This window comes from Macrobrachium rosenbergii, chromosome 56 (assembly GCF_040412425.1).
Source record: "Macrobrachium rosenbergii isolate ZJJX-2024 chromosome 56, ASM4041242v1, whole genome shotgun sequence".
Classification (NCBI taxonomy): Eukaryota; Metazoa; Arthropoda; class Malacostraca; order Decapoda; family Palaemonidae; genus Macrobrachium; species Macrobrachium rosenbergii.
In genome coordinates this window covers 44,028,566-44,045,519 of record NC_089796.1, presented here as the reverse complement: position 1 = coordinate 44,045,519, position 16,954 = coordinate 44,028,566, and the positions used below count along the sequence as shown (strand labels likewise).

The following is a 16,954-nucleotide window of genomic DNA, read 5'->3' as shown; positions in this document are numbered from 1 at the left end:
ATCTGAAAATTAGTAAATCATGTTTTTAACATAAGAAAATGTATTTAGTCATGAAAATAACATCAAAATATACTAATTAGTGAATATTTCTTGACAAAAAAGTCTGCAAATTGCTAAATTTGTGGCAAATAATTTGGGGATATGTTCCACAGAAAAATCTGGTAACTGGTGAAGCCACGAATTGCAAGACCGCAAATAGCAGGGGTTGACTATATATATAGAGTGTGTGTGTGTGTGTGTAGAATCTACTGGTCACTTTTTACCAGATACATATGTAATTGTCGTGGTCAGGTCGACAGTGGTACCTCGTTCTGATTAGCTGACCTGGGTTCAGTTCCTGCTACTGCACATCAGAATTTCTTCATATATCATGCACTTGGATCTTAAGGCTTTGTAATGACAAGTATATGCAAAAAAGCACGAAGAATTTGAGAAAGTTAAGAGGGCATTGTGACTATTACAATTACATATATATATATATATATATATATATATATATATATATATATATATATATATATATATATATATATATATATATACAGGCAGTCCCCGGTTTATGATGGTGGTTCCGTTCTTGCGCCACATCGTAAACCAAACATCATCGTAAACCGGAACGATGGCATACGACGCCAGAAAAATGTATAAAAATTTGAAACAAAAGTTATGAAAGCCTTACTTTTAATCCTTTGGGTATACTGCATGTTGTTTCTTGATGTTTTACCTACATTTTGATGTGGTGTGTATCCAAAAACTGGTGGTTCTGGAATGTAAAAATTTACAATTTAGTACAAAGTACAGTATGTAGTAGTGCACTGTACAGTAATTGAAAAATCCTGTATGCAGTAAAGTATAGAGTACTGTACATATACTGTAAAAGAGTAAAATACATTTTGTTATATAGTAACACAGGTGTACAGTACTGTAATTTATACCAAAGAATGTATAAAAGATAAAAAAAAAAAGTTAATTCCTTACTTTTATTTTGGAAACCCCATGCTTCTTAACCCTGGAAAAATGGTGTGGCCTCATGATTCAGGGGATTCTGGAATGTAAAAATTTAGTATTAGTGTACATATAATACTGTACAGTAGTCCTGCATGCAACAAAGTACTGTATGAATACAGTACAGTCAGTATTTTACAGTAGAATAATAAATATATAAAAATTGTAAAAAGTTAGGAATTCCTTACCTAATTTCAGTGATTGTCAAAGCTGTTACAACCGCAGGCTAGGTTGGGGGAGATGGAGATTGTATGTGTGGGGAGTCTGCAATGATAAGGATAAAATTACTACAGAGTACTGTGTGTTACACTGTTCTGTATCAGTTCAGGTATTTCACAAACCTATGTTCAACAGCACAAAATAAAAAAATTAATTCCTTACCTAATTTCAGTGATTTTTAGAAGATGGAGGCTAGGATGAGGGAGCTCTAGTAAAGGTGCTGGGCAGTCTGGAATATTAGAATAAAGCTGTTACACTATATTTATCAAATGTACTGTACATATAACAATTTATAACATTAAAAACATTAAGAATTCCATACCTTTAGTGATTTGAAAGATGTAGGCTACATGAGGAAGGTTATGTACAGTTACAGTAGAGGTCAGGTTAAAGGTGCATGTCAGTCTGGAATGATATTGTACATGATAAAGATTAGAATAAAGTACTTCTGTGCATTTCATAAATAGTACACTATTTTATAAAATGTATAACAGTTTATAAAATAGAAAGTGTTCTTACCAAATTCTAGTGGTTGGCTTGCTTACTGGGATGGGCATATGGTAGATGAGAACAGCGGGGTTATGGTGTGGCATCTGCAGGTGCTTGGGAGTCTAGAATGAAAAAGATGAAAATGATACTGTACACAGTAGTACTGTATAAGTATAATAACACAATTTAAAACAATGTAGGCCAATACAAATAAAAAAGTGAAGAATTCCTTACCTAGTGGACATGAAATGGGTGCAGGTGCTACTGGTGCAGGTGAATTTGGAGTTGAGCAGGGGACACCTGTCATTTGTGGAATGATAAAAGATAACAATTACCGCACAGTACTGTACTGTAGTACAGGGGTATGTATGCAATAAGCTATACAGTTTTATAAAGTGATTTGAAAGAAAAAAAAAGTCATGAAATCCTTACCTGATGGGGCTGAAGAGGGGATAAGGTCAGCTGAGTTGGGCCGGGAGGAGGCTATAACATGTGGATCTGGAATGATAATGATTATGTAAAGTCACAGCACATACTAAAGCAATACTGTACAGGTGGGTGTAATGCAGTAGACTTTTTGTAACATTTATAACAATTTATAAAACATTTAAAAAAAGAAAAAGTTAAAGAGTTCCTTACCTGATGAAGTTGGAGAGAAGACAGTGCCCATAGCTTTAAAACCCTGGAATTCTTCAGGGGAGTCAGGACTGTCATCACTACCAAAGAGATCTGGAATGATACATAATGAAAAAAATTAGGTTATGCAGTAGTAAATATAAAATTTTTACCATATGTACAGTATGTACAAATGATTTCATGCATGAAAATTATAAAAATTAAACTTAGGAATTCCTTACCTGATGGAGCTGGAAAAGCTGCTGGGGAGGGTACTACAGGTACAGGTTCAGGCTCAGGTTCTGATTCATAGTTAGGTAGAGGTTCTGGGGAATCTGGATTAGGAGTCACTTCTGCAATGATACAAATGATAAAATTGATTGGGTTATGCTGTGTATCTACAGTATGTAAATATAAATTGCAGTAACATTTTTATAAATTTTATTACAATTTATAACAATTTATATTACAGCAGCTAACAAAAATAAAGTTGAGAATTCCTTACCTAGACTAGGAGTGGCAGGTGGTGCTGGAGACTTCTTCACGAAGAAAGAGTCTAGCCTAGACTGCACTTTCTTCTTCAGCTGCTTCTCCTTCAGCGTCTCCTTGTAGCACATAGTAAGATCCAGCATCCCTCTGCGAATCCTCTCAAACCTGGCAATGTTAGGGTCCTCACCCTCAAATGCTGCCAAACATTTCTCCAGGTGAGCTGCTTCTCCAGCTCAATGAGGTTCTCCGATGACAATTCCTCTCCGTGGGATGCCAGCAGCTCGGTGACATCCTCAGCTTCCAAGTCCAGTTTCAGCCTCTTGCTTAGCCCAACAATTTTCCTTGTCACAGTCTCAACATCTTCTGCCTGCTCAAACCCCTCAAAACTATTCACAAACTGCTGACACAGTTTCTTCCAGGCACCATTCAGAGTCGTCACTTTTATTTCGTCCCAAGCACATGCGATGTTCGTCACAGCATCTGCAATGTTGTAGCCCTTCCAAAATTCTTTCAGTCAGGAAGTTGGGGAAAACTCGCTGGTATGCAAGCAGTTAGCTTGGCCAGGTAATTCCTTGGGTGCAGTTGCTCTCAGGTTCCAACTTCTTTTAGACTTGTGTGGCCTAGTAGGCAGCACCCTTGCCTTTCAACTGAAAGACCTGGGTTCAGTCCCGACGTGAGTCAGAAATTTATTTCTGTTCCATACGTGATTGTGTGTTGATTATTTCTATCTTATTCACTCAGAAGGGATTATTCGAATGAAATGCTGTCAGTTGGGTCATTGCTGAGTCGGGAAGATGGGGAAAACTCGCTGGTATGCAAGCGGTTAGCTTGCCCAGGTAATTCCTTGGGTGCAGTTGCTCTCAGGTTCCAACATCTTTTAGACTTGTGTGGCCTAGTAGGCAGCGCCCGTGCCTTTCAACTGAAAGATGTGGGTTCGATCCCGACGTGAGTCAGAAATTTATTTCTGTTCCATACGTGATAGCGTGTTGATTATTTCTATCTTATTCACTCAGAAGGGATTATTTGAATGAAATGCTGTCAATTGGGTCATTGCTGAGTCGGGAAGTTGGGGAAAACTTGCTGGTATGCAAGCAGTTAGCTTGGCCAGGTAATTCTTGGGTGCAGTTGCTCTCAGGTTCCAACTTCTTTTAGACTTGTGTGGCCTAGTAGGCAGCGCCCTTGCCTTTCAACTGAAAGATGTGGGTTCAATCCCGACGTGATTCAGAAATTTATTTCTGTTCCATACGTGATTGCGTGTTGATTATTTCTATCTTATTCACTCAGAAGGGATTATTTGAATGAAATGCTGTCAATTGGGTCATTGCTGAGTCGGGAAGTTGGGGAAAACTTGCTGGTATGCAAGCAGTTAGCTTGGCCAGGTAATTCCTTGGGTGCAGTTGCTCTCAGGTTCCAACTTCTTGTAGACTTGTGTGGCCTAGTAGGCAGCGCCCTTGCCTTTCAACTGAAAGATGTGGGTTCGATCCCGACATGAGTCAGAAATTTATTTCTATTCCATATGTGATCATGTGTTGATTATTTCTATATATATATATATATATATATATATATATATATATATATATATATATATATATATATATATATATATATATATATATAATATATATATATATATATAAATAATGTATATATAATGTATGTATGTAAAGCAAATACCACAAGAAAATGACAGGCAGAAATTCAGTACCAAGCGCTTTCATGTGTTGTTTATTTACGCATCGTCAGGGCACACATGAGACAGTTGAAAAGGTTACAAGGTAAACAAAAAGAACAAGAATACCAGATGGTTAATTGTCAAATGGTAATAAACAAAAAGATAAGCCGGGATCTCATGGTTACAAACTAAAACCACTGACCTACCCATAAGAGATGTGGAATCTTAGGTCTGTGGTTTTAGATTGTGACCACATGGATTAACTTGCTAATATTTTAACTAAACTTTTTTTTTTTCCTGACCTTTGTATCTTTTCTATTTTTTCACTGATTGTAGGTAAGTTGCCAGTCATACAGATTTTGTGTTCAGCTTCGTTTTTGTATTTTTTTGTTGGGGAATACCAATTAGACGGGTTTCTTGTTTGTATTGGCTATTCTCTTTCATTACTTATGTTTATTTAGCATTAACAGCTGGTTTCATGAGCTCGGCAGCTCTGGGTAGGTTATTGTGTTTTAACATGTATTTGCATTTATTCATTGGTTTATTATGCTTTTACTGTAGTATTTGTTCGCTGCTCATAATAGTTACTTACCTTTTAAAATATTCATGAGTTTAAGATTTTGCTCTCTTAGCTTAAATGGTTTTGCTAGTTCTCGGTAATATTTTCATATTCAACTTTATTTGTTCATGCCTAAAACATCAGCCATGTAGAATTCTCATTTTGGAGTACAGATATCTTTATACACATACATTCTGATGTTTAGCAGACCAAAAAAAAAAGCAGAAGAGCTAATAGTGACTGTTCACTCCTGCACCCAAGACATTAGTAGGTGGCAGGTATCATCCTTATTGTTTCCTTACCTCAAAAATGTAAACATCAGTCTGAGAATCCCCAGTTTTGCCTCAGCTGTTTGGGTGTTACATTCCTATTTATTCATTTGTTAGTCTTGTCTTCCGTCTAGTATATATTCTTCATCTTTTCCCGGTACTGTGTGGGATTGATGTTTCTGACACCTTTCCTCCACCTGGCTCAGTCAAATACATCATCCTGTGACAATTGCTTGTCTCTCAGATCTTCTCTAACTACATCCATCCACCTTTGCTTTGGTTTTTTTCTTGCTTTCCCACGAGGCACCTCCATCTGCATCACTCCTCCCTACATATGTCTCATCCTTTTTCATAACATGGCCATACCATTGCAGTCTTCTTTCCTGGTCCTTCTTTGATAGTTCTACAAATTTAGTAGTTCCTCTCATTCTTTCATTTTTGATCCTGCCCATTTTTGGTACTCCACACATCCACAAGAGCATTTTCTACCGCATACAGTTTCTTTTCTTGCACTCTTTACAGGCCATGTTTCTGCTCCATATATCAAAGCTGGTCTCACTACTGTCTTATACACTCTTCTTTTTACCTTTATGTTGATCCTGCAGTCGCACAAGACACCTGACATCTTTCTCCAATTTTTCCATCCAGCCAGCACAGTGAGTGTTATTTCTACATCCAAATTTCCATCATCAACCACTGTTGAACCAAGATACCTAAATTTTTCTACTAGGTTCAACCATGTCCCTTCCATATGATCTCGTAGGCTTGATCTTCATTAAAACTTAGGTATTTAGTCTTCTTCCTGCTGATCTTTAATCCTCTGTTTTCCAATATCTTCTTCAATCGCTCTAGTTTTGACTCCAGTACCCCTCTGTTGTTGTTGTGTAACACGATGTCATCAGCAAACAACATGCACCAAGGGAATTGATCTCTTATTCCTTGAGATATCAAAAAGATATGGACTTAAAGCAGATCCCTGATGTAAACCAACTCTTACTGGTATCCATTCAGTTAACCCAGCACTGCTTCTAACCTGCATTTTTGCTCCTTTATACATATCTTGGATCAACCTCACACACTTCTCCGGTGTTCCCTTTACTCACATGCACCTCCAAACCTCTTGGCATGGGACTCTATCATATGCTTTTTCCAGATTTATTATTACTGTGTGCAGTCCTTTCTGCTTTTCCCAGTATTTTTCAATCATCTGTTGGAGGGCAAACACTGTATCTGTCATTCCTCTTCCTGGCATGAAACCGAACTGTTCTTCACCTACAGATGTTTCTTCTCTAATTCTTTGATCCATTATTCTTTCCCAGATTTTCTTGGTGTGAGACATAACTTTATTCCTTTGTAGTTTGCACAACCCTGGATGTCACCCTTCTCTTTATAGACAGGCACAATAAAGCCTTATCTCCATTCTTATGGTATCGTTTCCTGACTGTATATTTTCTTTGCTAGGTCCCACAGCAGTCTATTCCGTCTTCTCCCATTCTCTTCCACACCTCTGCAGGAATTCCATCTGGTCCTATTGCTTTACCATTTTTCATCTTCTTTACTCCCTTCCTGCTAATAGTATGTGTCATACCAAGGTCCTGGAATCCATCTTCAAAGAATTTTCTAGGATTTTCTTCATTTAACAGGTGTTCATAATATTCTTTCCACCTCCTCTTTATCTTCTCCTCGTTGCATAAAACCGCTCCATTCCCATCCTTAACCTGTTTTGTGTGGGAGTAGTCTCTGGTGTTCTTGTCCCTAGACTTTGCAATTCTGTTAGTTTTTCCCTCCCCCTCAGGTGTTTCCAGCTCTTCATGCATGTCACCCTATGTTCTTGCCTTTTCTTGTGCAACTGCCTTCTTTACTTGTTTCATGTCTTTGGTACTTCTCCATATGCTCTTGCTGTCCATACTTTTCCCAGATCTGTTTTGCCCATTTTTGGTTTTCACCACCTCTTTCACTTCATTCCACTGCCAGGTTTCCTTATTGTCAGGAGGTTTCTTTTTAGATGCCTTTCCCAACACCTCTCCACCCACTCTCTTTATCACCATACTGTTGTGATTCCACCTTTCTTGCACCCCCTCTAGCAATCAAACTTCCCTCAATACTCTCTCCTTAAATTCCTGCTTCACTTCCTCCTCCTATGTCAGCTTCCACCACTGGATTGTTGATGGGACCCGTGCAGGCCTACCTTTTACTGAGTTCCTTATTTACAAGTCCATTACTACCACCCTGTGCTGTGCTGCCACACACTCTCCATTTAAAATTTTACAATTTCTCACTTCTCTTAGATGTGATCTGTACATGAGGAAGGCAATTTGACTTTCTCTTGCTCCACTGATTGTCTTTCTTTTCAAACCAAGTGTTGACAATTGCCAAATCAAATGATGCCGCACAGTCCACAGTTCTTTCTCCCTCATCATCTTTCTCCAACTCCCCAGCCACCATGCACCCTCTCAGTACCCTCTATAGTCCTTCCTACATGTCCATTCATGTCACCACCAATGATTAATCTCTCTTCTGCTGGTATCTCGCTCAACTGTCCGTCCATTTCCTCCCAAAATGCCACTTTCTCCACTTTATCACATCCTGCTGGAGGGGTGGGCATAAACACTCAAGATTTTGACTATTTTTCCATCTAGGCACAGTTTCACAACCATTGCTCTGTCACTTGTCCTCTTCAAGCTTATTATGCTGTCTTTTAACTTTTGATAGAATTATTCCCACTCTGTTTCTGCCTTCCTTATTTGTTCCACTATATAGCAATTTATATCCACATTCCAGCTCTCTCACTTCATTTCCCCTCCATCTAGTCTTCTGCACACACAAAATACTTATCCTTCTTCTCTCCATCAGATCTGCTATCTCTCTTCCCTTTCCAGTTGTCGTCCCACATTCAAAGTTCCAACTCTCAAAGCTACCACCATCTTCCATCTCCTCACTCCTCTCATTTTTTGGACTCGTTTCTTTAACCAGGGGTGCCCACTATCCAGTAGCCTTTCGTGATATATCACAGGGCATGTGAGCCCCCTGTGCGTCGTCTACGGGGGATTCCCTAGCACTATCTGTTTCTGATGAAAGTCGACTGTCGTATTTGGTTCTGACTGGATTTTATGGGTGGATGTCCTTCCTGACACTTACCCTCCGCAGTTATGCAGGCTTGGGACCAACACTGAGTTGGACTGCTCTGGCTAAGTTTATTACATACCTCTTTGTTATGTGTGAGAATACTAGTTTTTGTTTTTCCCATGGGAGTCAACCGTTACCTTTTAAGTAATAGTATTCCTCAGCATGAGAGAGAAACTGCTGTTGAAACTGGGTGACAAAGTGTTTCTCATCTGCTGTAAGCCACCACTTTTTCTTCAGCTGCCGTCAGGGTACAACTATATATTTTTTCTTCCACATGTATGGTGTTTATATTTTATTTCCTTGGTGGGTGTTAACAGGCAGAGTAAATAGTGGACATGCCAAATCGTGAGCATGTGTACGGCTACTCTATGTCCGTTTTGTTTTTGTTCCTTTTACAGGAATATGACATGTAGCCTTGACTCCCCTTGCAAGGAGTGTGCTGGCTGGTCTCCTTTGCGGAGATAGAGGTTCAATATGAGGATGATGGGCCGAGCAAGTGCGCTGAGCTCTCCCCAGGTAAGAACTGAGTGTGTGGTTGTGGCTCATCACTTATACCCTTATCGTGTTGGCTGCAGCAGAAGAGGTTCAATATGAAGTGTAGGAAGAACTAGACCTTTGTTGGTGTCTTTGGGGATGAGTACTCTGTTACTGATACTGCCGAATGTGTTTGGATTCTTTCCTCTGGCATGCCTTCCCTCTGTCTCATTGTCCCTCTTGCTTATTGTCCACTGGCCTGGTCCATGGTTACTACACTTATGGTGGTAGTGGGCCAGCACATGCACTATGAGGGTGATGAGCCAAGCAAGTGCTCTGAGCTCTCCCCAAGTTAGACCTGTGTGTGGTTGTGGTTCATCACTCTTACCCTTATCTTGTCGGCTGTTACAAGTTTTGGTGTGATTCCTTGGAGTATGCGAGTAAATTGTGGCTTTCTCTTGGTATCCCTGGCAACACATCATTTTGCCATTTCTAGACCATCTGTGTTTGGCCTTAGTGGTTTTTTGTTCTTGCTGCTTCTGCACCCACCAAGGAGCTCAACACCTTAGAGCCCCATGGCTTCTGTGTTACCTGTGAAAATAGCCTTGCTGGTTTGAAATTCAAACACATGTGGCATTCCATTGACACTGCTACCTGCTTTGATTTCTTTTTTTTGTGATAGCTTGGAGATGGTGAGACTCATATTTGGAGTAAGGTGAAGAAACACTAGTAATTATCTTCCTTGTACTCATCAAGCTTGACCTTGTCTTCCCCCTTATCTTCTTCTGCCCTGTCTTCCTTTCCTAGGAAGAAGACGAAGGAGAATTAGGAATCTTGTCTGACTTCAAGTGAGTACCTTTCCCTCTCTGTGAGTTGGTGGGAGTGTTCACTCATACACAGTACACAAGTTGGACATTTGCTATATATAGGTAGGGTTGACTGGTTTCTTAAGCTTGCTCATGACCCACTTTCTTCTTGTTCATTCCAAGAAACAAGGGCTGTCCTAGACTCCTTTTTTTTTTATAGCCAAGGTATATACAGTATATGGTGGTTCATAGGCAATATGATACCTCTTGGTATTGTTATGATCTGAGTGCTGGCTATTGCACTGACGCTGATGTATCTGGCCCAGCCAGGACTCTCAATGTGAGTGTGCATAATAGTGCTCGTGATCATTCACCTGTAGCCCATACTAGTTTGGCCTCAGTTTATCAGAGGAAGCTCAACAGGATGGTCCACCACAGTACAAAATGTGCTTGTATGGTTCATGATGCGAAGAAGGCTCACAAGGTCAGGCTGGTATGTCTGCTTTTCTTTTGGAAGAGGGTACAATCTATGTTTTAGGGGGTCTGTTAGGACCTGAGGATCGTTATCAAGGATCCCCTACAGTCCAAGTTGAAGAAGCACCTTTGGGAGATAATGATCTCAAGGAAAAGACTGTAGCACCATCATTGAAGCCAGTCTGTTCAGTAGTGAATTCTCATCTTTGCTCTGGAAGTGAGACTGTTGTTGCAACTATCTTGGTCTCCATTTGCTAATGGTGTTTTAGAATAGGTGAAGTGTGATCTGCAGATCTGAATGTTCCATGGCATTCAGCAGACTGAACAAGCTAATTCCTCCATCTTTTCAAGTTGATTTGTCAGAGTGTGAAATAACAACCAACCTCCCTCTGGAGAAAGTCTGACAAGAAGGTGCACTCTTGTCTGCAGAGTCAGGGGCTGTGGAGTTTTTTTTTGTCATGGCTTCCTTCAAGACAGCATCATGACTTGACCTGTGGTTGAATATATAGGCTGACCTTACCATCACTGGTTTCTCATCTGCAGGTAAGAGAGCAAAGTTCTGGAGGATGTTGATGTCAGAAGTGGTATTGACCATTCTGCCAGAGTGCGAAACTTTGGGCAAATTTTGTCTTCTGAAGCTGTGATTGTGTATCCACACTATTTTAGACAGGTTTTGTGTGAGAGGAGTCTTGCCTTGCAGAATGGATTGGTCTTTGGTTCTTCTTTACTGTTTATGAAGAGTAAAATTGGGATGAGGCATTCAGAGAGCCAGGACATTTTGTTCCTATGCAGTTTCTTTTAAACCAAGGAGGGTGTTGAAGGGCACTACAGCCAAGCCTTTAGGGGTAGCCAAACCTTGTGTGTCCAGTATTGGGAAGACTCAAACCTTGGAACTGCAGAGAGCCCTTTTATTTTCTTGAGTTTCTCAGAAGGACCTGGTGGCTTCCCAGCTCTTGCTTGAAGAGGGAGGCAGAGGGAAGAAGAAAGGATGGGGATGCGGAGATAAATTGTCTTGATAAATTGTCTTCCTCTCCAGCAGCCACAAGTAAGGGGTTGCTTTTCATACCATGACGCAATGTGGCAATGACAAGGGGTTGGAGCCTTGAGTAATCTTGTGTTCTTAGGACCACATAGATTACCCTCCAGGGAAGGTTTCCCTAGCTCTTTCAGACCGATCCTGTTTTTGCCTATCATTTAGGATCACCCAAAGCTCTGGTTATGTCAGTAGAGGTGAGGGAGTTTCTTGAAAAAGAATGTGTTAGAGGTCTTAAACAACCTGTCCCTTGGCTTTTACAGTCAACTCTTGCAGGTGGAGAAGTCACTTGGCATGGGAAACTGGATATTGATTCTTTACTTTTGAATGAATTAGTGTTGCAGACTCTATTCAAGGAGGAAACCAGTTTCATGTTAGATTCCATCATGCTTTTGTTGGATCTGAAGGCAGTGACAGGTAAAGTTGTCATCTGTACTCATAATTCTATAACTAACCCAAAGTTTTTTGCTTTTTTATTTCTGCTAGTATTACTGTTTGGTCAGCACATTTTCAGGTTTTTTCCCAGACTAAAAGTTCAGACATCTCAGTCTGGTTTAGGATCCTGTCAACTTTGCATTCCTATCCCAGGTTGTATTGGCTTTTACAAGAGTAATTTGTATTTTTTTATAGGTACAAAAACTAGAACATTTTATCATAATCCCACTTCAGCTACTTCACATAGTTCCTGATTCCAAAGGAAAAAGTGCTGGATTTTAGGAGTGTGGGGACCACTCACTCACCTGACTACCACCAATTGACTACCTGGTTACCAAGCCTCTATGTGATAAACTGTACAACTTCTTGGCCCATGGACATTTATGCTAATGGACATTAAGCAGTCAAACGTTCATTGCCATATAATTGTAAACAGTACAAATAAAACATTAAGCAAATACAAAAAAAAAAAAAAAAATTGTACCTCATGTACGGTACACAACAAACAAGGCGTACACAATAAACTTCAGTAATAAAAAGAATTAATTACACACAAGAAGTACTCAATAAACTTCAATAATAAAAAGAATGAATCACACACTATAAAGAGCAAGGAAAGGCAAGTTCAATAAGTCAAGAAATTGGTGAGAAAACTGACAGGAAACCAGCAAAACCCTAGCTGTAAGTAATCTCTCTTTAATCACATATTAAATGGAAAAGGGAAAAAAGGACTCGTATATGTTAAGGATGAAAGAAATTACCAACAACTGAATGAAAACAATTGTAAACAGCTGATGCAAAGCTAGGGACATTCTAAGACTGATGTTACAAGGGCTGTTGCTGTCAGTGCACCTCAAGTGTTGCACTAGGCATTGCTAGAGGGTGTTTGCAGTGTTCTTTCAGCCCCTAGCTGCACCCACTTTTTAGCCTTTTACTCTTGTCTTCATTCTTGCTTCCTTTCTAAACTTGTTGTCCAACTTCTCTTTTATTACTTCACAGGGCAGATGTGAGGTTTGCCACCTGTTCCACCTTTATATTCTTATACTTTATCATCTTTATTTTGTGGATTTCTTTACCTTGCTGTCCAACCACTCCACCTCCCTCATTTTACTGTATTAGCACTGAATGGCCAAGAGTGCCCCAGTGCTGGCTTCACAGCTTAAATTTCATAAATCAAACTACATACCAATTGATCTTTGGTGTACAGTATTTGTGAATGGTCACTCTTAACCATTCTGCTTATTTTGTCTGCAAGACATCAGAATATACATGGACAGGGTTGTTTGTACCACAAATGATTATGATATTTCTTGTGTGAACAAATAAAAGTTGCTTATAAAAGTAACACCTAGAAGCAGCAAAACTCTTTGTTAAAGCTAAGTTAACAAAATCTTAAAATCATAAATGTTTTAAAGGATACGTGACAATTTTGAGCAGCAAACAGGACTCAATTGATATTACAGGATAAGCATAAGATATTAAAAATAAATGTATATAAACCTAAGGAGACTAACCTAAGGAGAGTTACGCTGACCAACTGTGTTATATCTAGATAAACATGAATAAGAATGGGATAATAAGTACAGATAGCAAACCCTTGTAATTAATGTAAAAATTAGTTGCAAATTCAAAAACAAGGGTGTGATCGGCAGCTACCTTATCTTATTGCAAAAAAGAGATGGAAAGGTTAGTGCAAACATAAACCTGCGTAAAAGTACAAATAATTGTGAAATGTGATAAAATAACATTAAGTCAACTTTATACATAACATTAAGTACACTTTATAGTGGACCCTGCATATTCCAGTTCTGGATTCATGGCTTCACCTATTCGCAGATCTTTCTGTGGAGCATATATACACATTATTCACGGAAAATTCGCCTATTCGCTGTATTTTTCATAGAGAAATATTCACTAATTATTGTATTTTCATATTTTTGTGACTGCATTTTTGTGATAAAACTTAAAAATTCAGTTATAAGCATTTTGAGAGGGATTTTTGGTGTTTGAACTATCAAAACAGGCAGTTATAAGAATTTTTAGAGGGGTGCCAAGTATTCGCAGATTTTAGCTATTTGTGTGGGGGGAGGTTGTGGTATGCATCCCCCATGAATACCAGGTGTACATGTTGCCTGATCTGTTGGAAGCTGTAAAAGTGATTAGACATCCTAAGTTTCTCAGCTTAACTCTGATGGTGGTCCATTTTCCTTCTGTTATCCCTGGAAGTTGGTCTTCTTGCAATGGTTGTTGATCAGTATTTACAACTAAATGCTAACTGCTTCATGAGACCTTCAACCTACGTGTTGCTGAAATAATGGAAGAAACAGCTCATGAGGATATGATAGGGCATTTTTGGAAACATGGGGTGAAAATTTTTGAAGAAAAGAAAGGACATGCAAGGTTGGGAACCTTTCACTGCCCATTGCTTATTGATTGTTTGGAATTAGTAATAGTGACATGTACAGCATTTCCTTTTTGGGGAAACATGGTGTTAGCTCTTAGATTTTCTTTCCTATTAATGTTGAATCACAACCATTCTGATCTTGTCCATATGTCCAAGCACTGCTCAGGTATTGAGTCCTGGGTTTTTTGCACATAAGAAGTTGCTTCGTACCCTTTACAATGACTAATATTTAAGGTTGCTCCTTGAAATAGCCACCACCCAGCTGTTATGTCTTGACAGACGTTTTGTTGTGGTGAGCTTACTGAGGAGAGGGAGAAAGAGTAAATTACCTAGATCAATGAGGTAAAAATGATAGTAGCAGACATACTGAGGGCTGGATTAATTTTAGTTGTAGAGGGTCAAATTTATGCTTATTTAATAAAAAAAAATTGAGTTAATATAATGAATTGTTTGGAATGAATCTTACTAACTGTTAAACTCTCCAGCTGGCTAATGAAGAGTTAGAGGAATTTATTTCTGGTGATAGAAATTCGTTTCTCGCTATAATGTGGTTCGGATTCCACAGTAAGCTGTAGGTCCCGTTGCTCAGTAACCATTTGGTTCTTAGCCACGTTTAATAATTCTAATCCTTGGGGCCAACCCTAGGAGAGCTGTTAATCAGCTCAGTGGTCTGGTAAAACTAAGGTATACTTTTAATAAACCTACTGTTAAAGTTTTACCTACTGTTAAAGTTAACTTATATCTTCTTGCCATTAGGTCCGTTCAACATTCATACTCAACAAAATAAGTTGGCTGACCCACTAGGAATGTCTTTGTAATCACCTGTTCCCCACCAGGTGGCTTTGGAATGTTTACATTCTTGTCAAAATTCTTCATGCTGTGTCCTTTTGTGTAAAGTGACTTGGCTGTAATAATTTTTGCTTTCTGACTCATTTTCTCTTGTACATTATTGTTCTTGTTTTCTGATTTTGCTTGATGTCATCTCCAGCAAGCAGAGATAGAAACATTAGTCTGTATGGAAATTAATTTTGTGTAAACCGAATGTTTTGGTTGTGCAATGTCGAAACTTCGACAAGAGAGATTGTACTTTTCCACAAGTTGTGGTGTAGTTTTGTGTTTTCCTTATTTACGTAAAGTGGAAAGGAGTACAGTATTATGTGGAAGAAAGCTGTTGTTTTGTTGTGTTTGTATTTAGTTGTGAAAAGCATTGTGTTTGGTTGTTTCGTGTATTGTAAGTATACGTGTGATTGTGCTTGAGTGTTGGTCGCTGATTGTTTGTTGGTTCGGTCATTAGTCGAACGTTTGGTGTTGGTCAATGGCGGTCGTGAAGTCAGTCTTGTCACAGCTCTGGTGCAGTGTAGCTGTACCTAGGAAGGACTAAGGAGATTCAGCCATATTTGTAAGTGCCTTCAAATTCGCTGAAGTATTCCTATTCATCTTAAAGTTCGTTTAGGGAGGTTTCCTTTAGAAGATATACATGTCTAAATTTAAGGAGAATTTCTTGGAGTGTGCTTTGCATGAAGATTACGAATTAAAGATTGTGCTCATGCCAATCTCAGTTTAGGTTAAGAATATTGAATGCACCATTTGAATTAATGGTAAGTTTGTACCACTTATGTCTTGAATAATATACACAATGCAATATGATTTTGATTATGAGTTAGGATAATATAGTTGAAGTAACCTGGGTGTCTTAGGCTATGATTAGGTTAGTACATTTCAAATTGTTTAGGCTATACAATCACTTTACGATTTGAAATGCTATACTTGCTATACTCGAAATATGCATGATGGTCACTGTATATATTTGCCTACCCATAGAGATACAACTGTGCTCTTTCCTCATGAAGAAAATAAGAAGTGGCCTGATGAGAGATGAATAATTTTGTGAAGTATTGGAAGATACAAGAGGCTGATAGATTAAGTAGACAATTCATTAGGGCCAGTCATAAGCCTACTCAATCTTTTCCTCCTCCTTCCATTTCCTGATATGTTGATTCCTCCCACACTCTCTGCTCCTCGTTCTTATGCTCCCTATGTGGTTTAGGAGAAAAACGATAGATAAATTGAGGAATATTCTTCTTTCGTTGGTGAAGATTGCAGTTCCCCCCCATAGTGATTGACTTTTTTCGGTTTTCCCGCAAGAGAGGTGTTGAAGCGTTTGTCTGTAGCCTGCCCTCTGGACTGCCTTATGGCAGTTGGTTTTCCCTGCTGACGGGACCAGGGTCTGTGCCCTTTGCCACCTCTCGCTCGACCATCTTCTGGCTCAAAATAGACATATTCCCCGAAGGATTATTTGGTGGAGATTAGTGCTTGCGTTTACTGGCTCACGTTATCCTTTTTTTGGAAAGTGATAGTAACGTGTTTTAACTGGTGTAGCTATCTAGGGATTATAGACACAGTATTACATTTACTTGAGTATTATTATTATTATTATTACTATTATTATTATTATTATTATTATTATTATTATTATTATTATTATTATTATTATTACAGATGCTCCTATACTTACAAACGATTTCCAAACGGCTTTTGTATCTCAAATCTGTTTGGAAGTCCAACTTGCTATACACAAAGTCAATACTTACAGTACTGTTTAAGTTTTTCATACTAAAACACAACACTAATACTGTACTGTATTTTACAGAGTATTTTATTAATAAGAATTATATATAAAACCTAACATTAAACAAATTATGATAATAATACAGTAAAGTACAGTTTTTCTTACCTTTTGAAACTGGAGTCATAGGTTTGATGTGATGGATGATGAGAGAGGGAGAGGTAATGTGGAATTACAGGGGTGGTGGGTTGTCAATGTCTTCTTCAGGAAGGATCTCTTCTGCATCACTTTCTTCAGAAAGGATTTCTTCATCACT

General features: G+C 38.8%; 1 protein-coding gene and 1 long non-coding RNA gene across 6 annotated transcripts in view; one reads left to right on the top strand and one right to left on the bottom strand.

Moving 5' to 3' along the window:
* Window positions 1-16,954, top strand: part of TppII (Tripeptidyl-peptidase II) — a 362,245-nt gene that overhangs the window by 152,762 nt on the left and 192,529 nt on the right. The gene's annotated exons all lie outside the window — the stretch shown is intronic.
* On the bottom strand, window positions 979-3,544 carry LOC136836277 (uncharacterized). The gene is made up of 4 exons (XR_010852358.1): window positions 1,744-3,544; window positions 1,387-1,629; window positions 1,194-1,269; window positions 979-1,045 (listed from the first exon to the last, which is right to left on the bottom strand). It is a non-coding gene; the product is annotated as an uncharacterized lncRNA (long non-coding RNA).